Raw genomic sequence first — 13,972 nt, forward strand, 5'->3', positions numbered from 1 at the left:
ATACCAACCAGTAATGTACATCTCTCTCTCTCTCTGGATTAACTATAAGTGTCTGTCTCATGTGAAATATTAAATAGAGTATTCAGTAGTAACCATCTAGGAAACATTTCTTTATTTAATTCATAGAGTCATGATATATATATATTACAGTAAACTGATGCAGCAGTGTTCAGGGGGGAGGGAGGGAGAAAAAAGAAAACAATTTCTATGTTGTTTTTCAAAATATGCCATGTATGTTAAATACTGACATCTCCAAGAAAAATACTTCAAAACACACTTACAATAATTCCTTGAGGTTTAATAATCATTTGATTTTGAAGTGTAGCTATGTATCAGCATTAACAATAAACATACACTTGTGCTTTTTTAGATCAAAGAGAGCTTGTAAGACATGAGAATTGGAGGCAATTGCTGTCATCCTAACTTCAGGTATGTCTATGCTCACTTTTAAGTTAGAAGTTGTTAGAAGACAGTAGAAGCACAGGAAAATGTACACACAAGTCCCGTATCTGAACCAAGACCCAGACATAACCAGTTTTTCAAGAAGATAGTATTCTAACTTTAGAAAGAATTGGTAGGATCCTAGACTCTGTGTTGTTGGCATCTGTCTTGGGAGGTAATAGATTGCATCTCTGGGGGTGAAGTGAAATCACTGGAGAATCACAGCGCCTGCTGTGGCTGCAGAGACCAGTAACTCATAACTTCTGCCTCCAGCATTGTTTTTGCTGCATTACTAGCACCGAACTGACCTCTCCAGGGCACAAGCCTGGGTAGTGTGTATGGAGCTTCTGGGCTGCCCAAACGCCAAGATCCCCCTCTCAGCCTCATAGATGTCCAAATGAAAACAGAGCAATACATTTGGCACCAGCTTGGCTGCAGGAGTTGCTGGAAGGAGGTATACAAAATGCCATCCAAACACGTTAGGGGCTCTGTTCCCGATTTGTTTAGGGTTTACTCCTTAGCCTTTTCTTCACCTTGTTGTTTACTTCCTGCATATGAGTACAGCTGTAAGGCAGCTGAAGTTTAGGATCAGAGTTTTCCTTCTTCTAAATAGGCTACCTTGATGAGCCCCACCTGTCCCTCATTTCCCTCTGCAGCATATGCAGTAACCACAGGGATGGACTTTGGCTTCTGCTAACTGCTTTCTTGACTATTGGATTAACCTATTGGTCTCGTCTGCTCAATCTGCTGGAGCCTGTCTTAGCATGCAGAGGAAGTCCATAGCTCACCAAGGGCTTGAGACCCATTGGCTACCCTCACTTGGTTTAATCGGCTAGTCAAAGCCATTTCCTGGAGTGTGGCCACTGTCACATGCTGACAGCTTCTAGGAACCACAGTCATAGCTGAGTGCAGAGTAGGGACCAAAAGTGGACGAACTACCCCAGAAGAAGCACATTGTGTCCCCCACCAGATGTGTGACCCACCAGAGATACCACTTCTCCCCAACACCCGTACACCTTAGATCAGGCATTGGCAAACTTGGCCCTCCAGATGTTTTGGGACACAACTCCCATCATCCCTGACCACTGGTCCTGTTAGCTAGGGATGACGGGAGTTGTAGCCCCAAAACATCTGGAGGGCTGAGTTTGCCTATGCCCACCTTAGATTATATACCACTTAATTCTATAATGTGTGATACAGGAGTAACTTTGATACTATAATGTTAAAGTTTCTGGGAACGGAGTATGCCCAGTTTTTGAGTACTATTTTTTGAATAATTCAAACATACACTAATAAACAACTTAAATTTTTCATAGTGCATTTATGAGCTCATACTTGCATTGTCAGCTTGAAAAAATGCCTTTTATATTTTAACCCACACACATTATTTTACGGGGTTGTAAAATAGCGTGTGTGGGCTAAAATATAAAAGGCATTTTTATATAAAAGATGCAACCCTATGCCAACTTATTATATGAAACACATGTCCTTTCCATGTGGGCTGCTTGTTCTGTGTCTTCTTATAGCATTAAACTGATGGTATGTTCAGAAGGCAACCAAACTGTTAGAATTGTTGGGAGCATTTGTGTTTCCTAGTGCACGTATACAACCTTGACAACTATTGTCTGAAGCAGAGAAAGGTGTGCACAGGAAAGATGTAATTTGGCATGGTTGACAGATGTATTGTTTGATATCCATTACCAAACTGTATGTAAAGTGCTCAGTAATTAAGACCTTTGTCACTGAAAACTGAGTAGAAATATTTATTGTCATTACTTTTTAAGAACAGCTTTACATAAACAACGACCACTGCTTAAAATACAGGAGGTCCTCAGGATCATTCCATTAGCTAGGATGAACGCAGCTTATAACACTGCATTGGGCATCCTAAAATGCAGTTTTGACAGAGAACTTGCAACCAGGTAGCAGGCATCTTCCCATGACTAGCAGAAATAGCTGAAGTAGGCTAATGCACTTAATTTGCCTGATTTACACAGGTTACAGAATCCAGCTTTTTGTGATGCAGAATTTAGGTTACCTTCATTCAGTATGTGTGTATGTGCACAAGTATCCAGATTTTACAAGTGTCCTGTTAACCTAAAACCCTATGCATCTTTAGGCTGAAATTTAGGCTTTCATCATCTTTTCCCCTCTGCAAGTGTGTGGAACCTACTAGGGTGGCCCACTCTTGAAGGCTGATGAATCCAGTTTACTTCAAGGCAGCTCTGGGTGATTTTCTAGCTGATATGGATGACACTCTGTTAAAGTTCTGGCTGATTTGTGGGAAATGTAAATGAGCCAAGTCGTTGACAATTGCCAAGGAGTGCCCTCCTCTGTTTTGTAGAGCCTGCTTGGTTTCTTGATATACATCAGAGTTTAGGACAGTGAAAATTCCAGATGAATACAGTTGAACACTATTGAATGCTCATTATCAAGCCTACTCAGTGGCGGCGAAGTCAGCAAAGAAGGAATACTTTGCTTCCTCTGTTGCATCCTCACAGTGCCATCCAGCTGTGCCATCTAATCAACATATAGATTAAAAAGTCTAATGCGGCCAATACCAAAACATTTATCTAGTTCTTCACTACCATTGTGCTATCTTCTTATATTCAGTGTAATTTTCTCCCAGTAGCATATAAAAATATTAAACGGTGAAGAGCAGATTTAGGATAGAACCCTGCATAGCGCCAATTCATATATTCTCACTGGTCTATTCGCACACAAGTCTATTAATGCATTAGAAGCCTTTCTGGTTTTCAAAACATACAACCAAACACAAATCTAAGAAAGTACCACTGGCAGGTATACCCTACCTACTGGTTGAAATAAGATTTATTCTGGGCTGAACACATGTATTTGGTGAGAATTGTTATTTAAAATGTTATTCCAAAATTTACTCAGAATAAATTATGGAGATTTACTTTGAATTAATCCATCTACATACAATGGGACCTACGCCTTAGGTGTTGTGCGTAGGACGGCAACCTTATAGATCAATCCTAACCATGTCTGCTCATAAGTCTTACTGAATTTAATAGCGCTTACTCTCAGGTAAGTAGGAGTAAGACGGCAGCCTTAGCTCTGATTGTTGAAGCATCCTCTGAGCATGCAAGCAGAGCAATAGACAGGTTTGTGCACGTGCAGGTTTATAAATTTGCTGACTCTGGTGTCAAGCAGTAACTTATACAGTGGTACCTCGGGTTAAAACTTAATTCGTTCTGAGGTCCGTTCTTAACCTGAAACTGTTCTTAACCTGAGGTACCACTTTAGCTAATGGGGCCTGCCACTGCCGCTGTGCCACCACCGCACAATTTCTGTTCTCATCCTGATGTAAAGTTCTTAACCTAAGGTACTATTTCTGAGTTAGCGGAGTCTGTAACCTGAAGCGTCTGTAACCGAGGTACCACTGTATGTGCAAGTCTGCCATCATGTATTAGTCACCATTGTCAAGTCAAATAATATTTTTATGTAGTTCATGGTTCACACATTGGCTGAAAGATAGCAAGTGATAAATATGTATGTATGAATGAGCCTTGTGTCATATTGAGCCACAGAACATATTCCCCATTGCATCTACCAAACACTAATACCAGGTTAAAATTGAATCTATCATTTTTTCTCATAATAGCCCCACCATCTGTTTGCTTGCAAACTAGTTCTCTTAGTATTTATCTTTGTATTGTTTTGCTACATACAGCACCACACTTTGCTGAGTGATTACAAATATGATGATTAAGGATGATATTGAACAGAAATAAGAAAATATGTGTTTGATTGATATGAATATCTATTAATATCACACAATTATATCTATAATAAACATACAGGATTGCAAGTTATCCAAATGTATAGCTGTATTTAACTTTGTATTGTTTTTATACAACAATACATTTTTTAAAATGCTAGGGGCTGCCAGTATATGAATCTATTTCTTTGCAAGGACAGAGCACTGGAGACTCATGACATTTTTATTTTGCTACAGTGGATTTATTTTTATTTACAAACAGACATTGAGCCTAGGGGAGCAGGCAAGCACCCAGACAGCTTGCAGTGGTCTGTAAAGCAGTATCAGTTTCCTCAAAAAGCAAACACCCCACCCCCGCCTCACCTTTGTGCTCTTCTTCCCCAATCTCTGACTCATTCATTCAGATAGCTGTAAAACTCAGATTTCTCTCATTGGCTGCATCTCTACTCCTCACCCCATCGTATGACATGAGTCTTACTGATTTAGTAGCCCTCATTCATCATCAATGGACGGTAAATAAATGTTTTCTTGCCATCAAATTCCCATTGCATCTTACGCTGGCTCTTTTTTCCTTTTTGATGATTAACTTTTGTTTCCACCATACCAGTCAGTATCAAAAGGTTTATTTTAGAAGCAAATTTCAATTTTCCACAGCTGGTGACTTATTGTTTGTTTTATAAAGGGCATGTACTCTTATTACTTTTCCTTGGGGCCATATATTCCTTTTGTATGACCGTAAGTTAAGTTTTTTGTTTTATGAAAAAGGCAGTTCAACCAGTTTCCCATTGATGAGGTGAATTTCCCGTTGCATTTGAACTTTAGTTTTGAAAAGCAATTGAATGAGACAAATGTCATTAGGGTTGGAGTTCATCCCCAAACCAGACATTAAACTGGACATCATTGGAAGCGTATGAAAAAAATATTATGTGGACTCTTACAAAAACATCCTGCAGTTTCATCATTATAAACACTGCCAGACAATACACCTGACCTACTTGTAATTATCCTTCTGCACAACAATTTCTAATTTTTCAAAAATTGTCTATAAATCTGTGGCAATCTAGTTCTGGTGCATAGTATAAACAGGTACCAGGTAAAGTAAGGCTTATAGGAATGAATTCTATATTTTATCTCTGCACTGTGTAAAGAAGTACTTTATTTTATCTGTCCCGAATTTCACAACATTCAGCTTCATTGAATGTCCCCAAGTTCTAATCTTATGTAAGAGGGATAATAATATTTCTCTAGCCACATTCTCCACAGCATGCATAATTTCATACACCTCTATAATGTCTCCTTTTACATGCCATTTATCTAAACTAAAAAGCCGAAATGTTGTAACCTTTCCTCATACAGGAGTTGCTCCATCCACTTAATCATTTTGGTGGCCCTTTCCTGAACCCCTCAATATAGTTTTTGAAATGAAGTGACCAGAACTGTATACATGATTTCAAAAACAGTTGCACCACCATTGTGATGTTGGCAATTTTATTTTCATCCTCTTTCCTATTGATCTGTAGTATGGCATTTGCCTTTTTCACAACTGCTGAGTGCTAGGTCAACATCTTCATCAAGCTATCCACTACAACCTCAAGATCTCATTTCTGATCAGTCCCCACCAGTTCAGACCTCATTAGTATATATGTGTAATTAAGCAGGGTTTTTGCTCTAATTAGCATCACTTTGCACTTGCTTACATTGAATTGCATTTGCCATTTTACTGCTCAATTCTTCAGAGATCCTTTGGGAGCTCTTCACAATCCATTTTGGTTTTAACCATCATGAACAATTGGTATCATCAGCAAACTCTGTTACCTCACTGCTTACTCCTAACTCTAGTTAATTTATGAACATGTTAAAAAGCACAGGTCCCGATAACAATCTTTGGGGACTGTCTCCATTTTCTACATCCCTCCATTGGGAGAATGGTCTATTATTCCTTCTGTGTTCTCGCTGTTTCTTAACCAGTTACAGATCTAAAAGAGGTGATATGTCTTGAGGCTATCTTCCTCCCTTAGCTAGGAACAGTGCTTTTTTTCTTTAATAATGTTTAGGGGTACTCTCATTTTCCTACACATATTGAAATACTGCCTCTCAATGAGGCCAAACTTAGATTCACAAAATGTTTAGCGGTATGCGTACCCCTGCACCCCCCGAAAAAAGCACTGGTTATAAGCAAGAATTTTAACTCCCAGGTCTTTAACAGTATTGCCACCAAGGCTTTTTTCTTCTCGTACTTTATATTAGGCTGCTAAAATGAAGAAGAAGAGTTTGGATTTGATATCCCGCTTTATCACTACCCTGAGGAGTCTCAAAGCAGCTAACAGTCTCCTTTCCCTTCTTCCCCCACAACAAACACTCTGTGAGGTGAGTGAGGCTGAGAGACTTCAGAGAAGTGTGACTGGCCCAAGGTCACCCAGCAGCTGCATGTGGAGGAGCAGAGACGCAAACCCGGTTCACCAGATTACGAGTCTACCGCTCTTAACCACTACACCACACTTTCCCTTGCAGGGATGCACTTTCCCAGGCATGGATTTCAGTGTAGAAAGAAACCTGTACTGATATTGAAAACAAATTCTTCAGCTCTGCTTTTGCTCAAGATTTTAATTTTAATCATGTGTTCTTCCCCCCCCATGGGCAGTCATTTCCTTCCCCCTCAGCTCATGGAGTTTATAGAGTTTTAGGGTGTTGTTTTCTTTATAAAGGTGATCTCACTAATCCAACATCTGCCCTACATAATTCAAGCTACCATATGGAGTTCACCTTGCTGAGAGGCACTCTTTCTTTCTACCTGGTTAACTAACCCCAGGTGCATCCATTTTTCTAGCTGAAAGCTCTGCAAGATCTGTTTTCTAATGCTGGGCTCCAGCTCAGCACAGTTTTCTTTCCAATTCCTGTTTTGGACTGTTCAAATTAACCAGAGGCCTCTTTCAGTTCCTTACTAGCTGCCCTGACCTTGGGCCCTGTAACAGAGCCAGAGCCAGCAAGCAGCAGACAGGCTTTTTTACTCCATCAAAAGAAATTCTCCTTGAAAAACTGCACAAGGAGTCGCCCCCTTTTTTGAGCAGGTGCCCCTCTCAGGGGCTAGCAAGGGAAGAAATGAAGCAGTTGCTGCTTCTACTAGCATGATCTAAAACTCATTTAACCCCCAGCCTTGCTGCCTTCTCTTATATCAGTGCATTCCCCCACATGGAGTTTCAGATTACTGGGTTCCTCAAAATAGATTCATAAGCGGAAATAGTAACTAAAGAGCTAAACCCCCTCGTTGAAATGGTTTCTATTTTAAGCAGAATGTTAAGAGACTCCTTCCCCATAAAACATGCCAGTCTTCAGCTACTGTGATGAAAACAAAAAACCATTTCCTGGAATTTAACTCTTCAGCTCCCCCACGACTGTTACCAGTCTTTAACATGTATTACTGATCCATTGCCATTAGCACACTGAGGGCTGCAAGATAAGGGGCTCAACTCACTGGACCAACTCAGCTTGCTGTTCTGTCCTATGCAACTGGCTCTGATGACAGAATAATCGGTCTCGAGAGGATCACTTCAGTGTCAGAATGATACAGTGGATGGTGTTGGGTATCTTTCAGGGCTCTTAACATTTTATCCTTTCTGCAGCTGGATGCATGAAGGAAAAAGGTCATGGGATGGGGAAAATGAGTAATTGCCAGGCTGTTTCTACAGTAAGTTCAAGGTTGTTGTTTTAATCTGCTTTCATACCATCCGTGTTTACAAGTTCGCCTGTTGTGTAGAGCAGGGATGTGTGGGAGAAAATAGATCAAGATCTACTGGTGTAGCCATGAGTGATGTACAGTAAACAGCAAGTGCTTTTGGCTCCTCCTTACTTGATGGTAGCGACAACAAAATTTTCCTATCCAAATTAGGAAGCTGAAATGGAGAAAATTCAAGAGAAGTGGACTTTAATGTGAAAATACTCTGTGTTAAATTCATTTATGGTACCAACAACAAATTCCTAGGCTCAGAGACACTGTATTCTTTAATTCTAACTGCATGTCTTTTGTCCATGGCTCTAGTAGATCTTGGCGTTATAGGAAAAAAAACACAAATTTGATCTGAAAAACTTGAAGTCTTCCCTCTCCTGAAGTAATGCACAAATGATGTCACCCACCAGATTTGACAACTGAGTTTTCTTGATTCCTAAAAGTAAAAGAGCCTCTTGGGGTTGCCGGTTGGAAGGTCAGTGGTTCAAATCCGTGTGATGGGGTGAGCTCCCGTTGCTCTCTCCCTGTTTCTACCAGCCTAGCAGTTTGAAAGTATGTCAGTGCAAGTAGATAAATAGGTACCGCTGTGGTGGAAAGGTAAATGACGTTTCTGTGTGCTCTGGTTTCCGTCATGGTGTTCCGTTGCGCCAGAAGTGGTTTAGTCATGCTGGCCACAACACCCAGAAAACTGTCTGTGGACAAACGCCGGCTCTCTTGGCCTAAAAGCAAGATGAGCATCGCACCCCATAGTCACCTTTGACTGGACTTAACTGTCCAGGGGTCCTTTTATCTTTACTTTTACATTTCTTGATTCAAAAAAAAAAGTAACAGACCTGTGTAGTTGACATTATATAACATGCATGTAAGAAGTATAAAGTTTTAATACTTTAAACATTCAGATTAGGACAGATTTTATGTCACTTTGAGCAACAGGTTGCCGCTACCTCTGTGTGAATGTGCTTTCTTACTATAGTACAGTGCCTTTTAGGCATGAAGTGTGCTCAGACTAGAGTGCATTGTGAGTGTGAGTGTGTTGTTATGTTTATAGTATATTTGTAGCTCTGGAGTTGTTTTGTGATCTTTTATGACTTACGACATCATTTATGAGCTCATTACTTTGATCTCCAGCTAATTTAGAAGGTTTGCCACTGATCTTTATGACCTTTATTTGTGCAGTGATTCTAATTCCATTTGCCATAAAAGGTATGGACATAATCCAAAGGAGGCTTCTGAGGTGGCCTCCAGGTCACATAAGCAAGAGTTTTAGATAGCACCATTGCAGATATGAGTAGAGCAGGACTGTGTCCATTACCTGAGCAGAACTGAGCAGTAGAGCATGTCTGTATTGGTTAACTCAGCCTTTGGATGAGGATGTTGAGAAAACAAAATTTAGCATCAGAGGAAGGAGTCTCTGCTCAAGAGGCTACCCCATGCAATTAAGTGCTTGATTTGCCCAGGAAGTGTGTCTGAAGTAGCAATTTAAGTGGACCATGCTGCTGGGCATCTGTAAGCTACACTCAGCACAGCACTCCTACATGAGGTAAAGGTATAGAAGAAGACATTGCAGGGTTGTTGTATACTACTCTCTCAGCCCAGCCTACAGTGGCGGGGATAAACACAGTAGATAACCCTGCAGGGTTGTTGTAAACCCAACTTCTCTCAACTTCAGTCCAACCTGCAATAAATAGGGTCCAATACCTCTGGACAACATGACAGGGTTCATGCAAGCCTTCATGGACTATACTGCAGGACCGTCATAAACTACTTCTAAGCAGCTTCCAAGTCTATCCAAGCAACAGCCCCTTCCAACCTGCTATTTGAGGACAGTTAGCTGCGTTGTCTGGAATTTGGATTGGCAAGATTGTTTTTGTTTTAAATGATACTAAATAAAATCTGAGTTAGAAAAAGTTGGAAACCTCAGGGGGAGGGGCAGTTGGGCACAAGGGTGTCCACCTCCAGCTGCATTAAAATATTGGGTTTCTCCATTGATAGGTGTGGGTGGCTCTCATTTCTGTCCCTTGCGACATAGTTTCTCAGTATAAACCAGGAAGTGACATCCAGGCAATGGTTCCCCCTAGTGTGTGTGTGTGTGTGTCCGTCCTCCTGTTCCACCTTCTAAATTCTATCGTTCCCTCATATTCAGTTGTCAGTTTTCTCTCTCTCAGTGCTTCATACACACCATATATTTAAAGCACATTACTTACCCCAGAGAATCCTAGGAAATGTAGCTTACCCCTCACTTAACAAACGGCAGTTCCAAGGATTCTTTGGGGGGAGTCATTTGACTCAAGTTGATATGGGAGTTGGGGGGTAGTTATTTACCCCCAGTATATATATTGTGTTCTTGGGGGTTAATGGAAGTTTGCTGATTCCTCACTCTTCTCCATGGGTCATTTTGGCTACAGAGGCCTAGGGCTATCTTCATGGAGGTGAATAAGCCTTGGACCCTGTTCTGTGGGGCACACTGTTGCTGGTACTGGTGGCCATGGCTGGCAGCCCTGTTGCCTCCCTCCCATTTGACAAGGCTCTCTCAAACCATCCCTTTCTAGAGGGAGCCTGGGAGGGAGGATGTGGAAATAGAGGACCTCACCAGCAAGGTTGCTGCCAAAGCAATGAATAGTAGGTGGGAAGGAACTGCCACTGCCACTACCATTGGAAGGACAGTGCAGATAGGAGGATGTGGGAGCAATGGAAGAGGGTACATAGTGTTATTTGCCCCAGCTCTACACCCCCTGGAGACAGGGCTGTATAAGCATGAACATGGCAAGACTCTAACAGGTACTAAACAATTTGATTCACACAGGAAGCTGCCTTATACCTAATCGGACCATTGGTCCGTCTAGCACAGTATTGCCTACACTGACTGGCAGTCGCTCTTCAGGATTTCAGCCCCACCTAGAATGCCAGGGATTGAAGCTGATATCTTCTGAATGCCAGGTTTGGAGCTGAGATTTTTTTCATGCAAAGCCAGTGCACAACCACTGAGCTATGATCCTTCCCCAATAGCCTCTGCACTTTTAACCTCTGTAGGTTTTACTTGGGGTGGTTGAGAGATTGTAGTTCTACTGTCCAATGATAAAGGATCCCGCTTGGAACACTAGATCAGTTTCATGAACAATTCCCATGCCCAGTTTGCATATTTCAGCAGAAAGCAAGCAAAATAAAGAGCTAGGCAGAAGCAAATTCCCAAGATGAGGCTTATTTTTCAAAACCATAACTTGAGATAGGAATCTGCATTCCAGTTAATCTTACATCTCAAAATGTGGGTACTTGGTATGTTAGGTTTGTGTATGTCACTTCTCTGCTTTAAATAATAATTTAAGAGGGGTGCTGCAGAATAGTGAAACAAAGCTGTTTTTATCTAATCTTAAAGAATGCAGAAACATAGACTCCCCCTTCACATTGCACACTGCCCTCTGAAATTAGGATTTGTCTTTCTGTGGGATGTATCAAGTTAACACAATTGGCAGCAACAGTGAGTGATGCACCTGATGTCTATCACTGGCATGGTAATCAACATTTCCATTATGCTGAAACATGAGTTATTTACTGGATAGCTGTTACTATGTCCCCCATCTTCCAACAGTTCCTTGTCATGACCCCGCAGTCCTGATCAAGCCTAGAATTATGGTTTCTATGTGACCTGTATTTTGTCTAAAGAGGGATGTTCATGTTACCAGTGCGGTGAATTTGCTCCCCCTTTCACAGCTGACCCCCCCAACAGCTGTTCACATCAGCAGGGCATCAGTTCATTTCTGTTGTATACACACCAGGGGTCATAGACGGGGATGTATTTACCCTATGCAAAGGTGTTCACACCTTGGCTAGACATGAATTAGGAAAGGCTTAAGGACTCTAATCAGTGGGAGGCTGGGTTGAGAAACAATACATCAGACAGTAGTATAACACAGTACCGGTGGCATGTATTTTGGATAACGTGAACACAGATTATAAATGCATCACTGGGAACAGTGTGTGTGTTCAGTATACAGGTTGATTGATTAAATAATAAAGAATGTAGATTATTGTAATGTTGGCCACACAGATGCTGGAAACAATGTAGGCCTCCATTCAAAAGTTAGTTCAGTTCTTGGTCAGTCAACCCCCTCTATCCTTTCCTAGAGTCTGACATACTTCTGACTCAAAACATCAAGATTTGATAATCTGTGAGAAGAAAAATTAGGAAAAGCCATATTCAGTGACTTCCAGTCCAGTGGCTTCATTTCTAACACAGTCAAGAGACCAAGCAATGCCTTGACACAGCCTTGGTAAAAGAAAAAGCAAGGCACTTGTTCTCAACACTGTACACAACAGTGACCAATGTGGGTACAAAAACCACATTTCATTTGGTGAATTTATCTCCCCGTAGGCTCTCTCACTCCCAGTTAATTCTTGCATTCTCACCTTTCCCTGCTATTACACTGAAATAATGTAAAGTGGCATTCATCAGTAAGCTAAGCTTCCCAGCCAAATGGAATGGGTGTGATTTGGCCAGAATCCTGCATGTGCTTGGCTTTATTTGCTCCTAATGTTTGTTTTTTCATTTTGATCGTACTGATTTTCTATAAATGAGTTTGCAGGGTCCAAAGGGCATAGAATGGAAGAAACAAATCATAAAATAAAGATTAAAGACCCAGCAGCACCATGGGGCATAGGCAGCTGTTGATTGCGAAACATTACGTCCTTATCACTGCTCTTCCCCCCATTGGTGGCAACACAGCTGCTTCTTGCCCCTCCATTGGTGGTGCTGTAACATCCTCCTCTCTATCCAGAACATCATTTAAGATGTAAAGGGTTGCTTTATATACAGCTTCATGTTGGTTGATATTAGGTTGGCCGCACTGCCATGGTCTCCAGAAGACTGCACACACACACACAGCTCCCCCATTAAAAGAAACTAGAGTTGACAAAGCCTCCCCTCATCTGAAAACTGTTGCCTGTCTAGCTCCAGTTCATAGGTGGGGAGAGTCAGGGCTCCTGCTCTGAGGATGTTCCCTAGGGGGACCAGATGCAAACAAGGATGAGATTTCAGTACAGTGGTACCTCGGGTTAAGTACTTAATTCGTTCTGGAGGTCTGTTCTTAACCTGAAACTGTTCTTAACCTGAAACACCACTTTAGCTAATGGGGCCTCCCGCTGCTGCTGTGCCGCCGGAGCACGATTTCTGTTCTCATCGTGAAGCAAAGTTCTTAACCCGAGGTACTATTTCTGGGTTAGCGGAGTCTGTAACCTGAAGCATATGTAACCTGAAGCGTATGTAACCCGAGGTACCGCTGTATCCCTAATAGACAGATGGTGCTGTCTGCACTGGTTAAAAGTCCCTCTTCTGTGCAACTATCAACTCCTAGCCTAGCTGCAATGTTGGGAGCCAGATTGGGAAGTAAAGGACAGAGTGGCAAGGTAAGGTAGGGGAAGGTTCAGCTGCTTTCAGCCATGGGCACCTTTTACTCAGAAATTTAGATTTCCCATAGCTCTCATCTGCTATGTGAATGGTGCAGAAATGCTAGCTTCTTCAGATGAACATCTCCAGCAAGGGGCCTTTTACATCTGTAGTAGATTTTTTAGAACTCTGGAAAATTGGGTGTTAAGCAGGTAGGCATGCTTTGGGGAAAGCAGCCTTGTGGGTCAAATGAAGAAGCCTGACATGTCAAATCTGGCCAACGGACCAGAGGTTCACCACCTGTAATAGTGAAAGAGCAAATAAGACATTCCTGAAAACTTCCTAATTGCAGTAGAAAGGCTGGAGAAATTCTCTGCTTATGGCAGGTTCTAACTGGCTCGATGAATGAATTTCTACCCTGCCATGTATTCAGATATTCCCAAGAGAGGCAGACCACTCTACCCCATCTTCTTACTATTTTCCATATCAAACCTTTTAGTGCTCCTACTGGTGACTCATATAGTCAGTGGCTTTTATTAGAATGTACCTGAGAGCTTAATCCAGCAGATAGATAGCTGTAGGAGCTGTTTTTCTTGTAGTGATTCACCTAATTGATTTCAATTAGACTAATATGAGTAAAATAACTGGGGAAGTATTTACACACTTAAGGCTCCAAGATGCT

The 13,972-nt window shown here is 41.6% G+C and overlaps 1 protein-coding gene across 1 annotated transcript in view; it reads left to right on the top strand.

Moving 5' to 3' along the window:
* The window catches only part of PLCL2 (phospholipase C like 2), a 137,024-nt gene that overhangs the window by 11,759 nt on the left and 111,293 nt on the right, over positions 1-13,972 (top strand). Inside the window, exon 3 of the mRNA XM_053359268.1 lies at positions 371-429. The gene's annotated coding sequence lies outside the window, so the exon portion shown is untranslated. The remainder of the gene's footprint in view (positions 1-370; positions 430-13,972) is intronic.

The sequence above is a fragment of the Podarcis raffonei genome, chromosome 12, assembly GCF_027172205.1.
Source record: "Podarcis raffonei isolate rPodRaf1 chromosome 12, rPodRaf1.pri, whole genome shotgun sequence".
NCBI classification, from domain to species: Eukaryota; Metazoa; Chordata; class Lepidosauria; order Squamata; family Lacertidae; genus Podarcis; species Podarcis raffonei.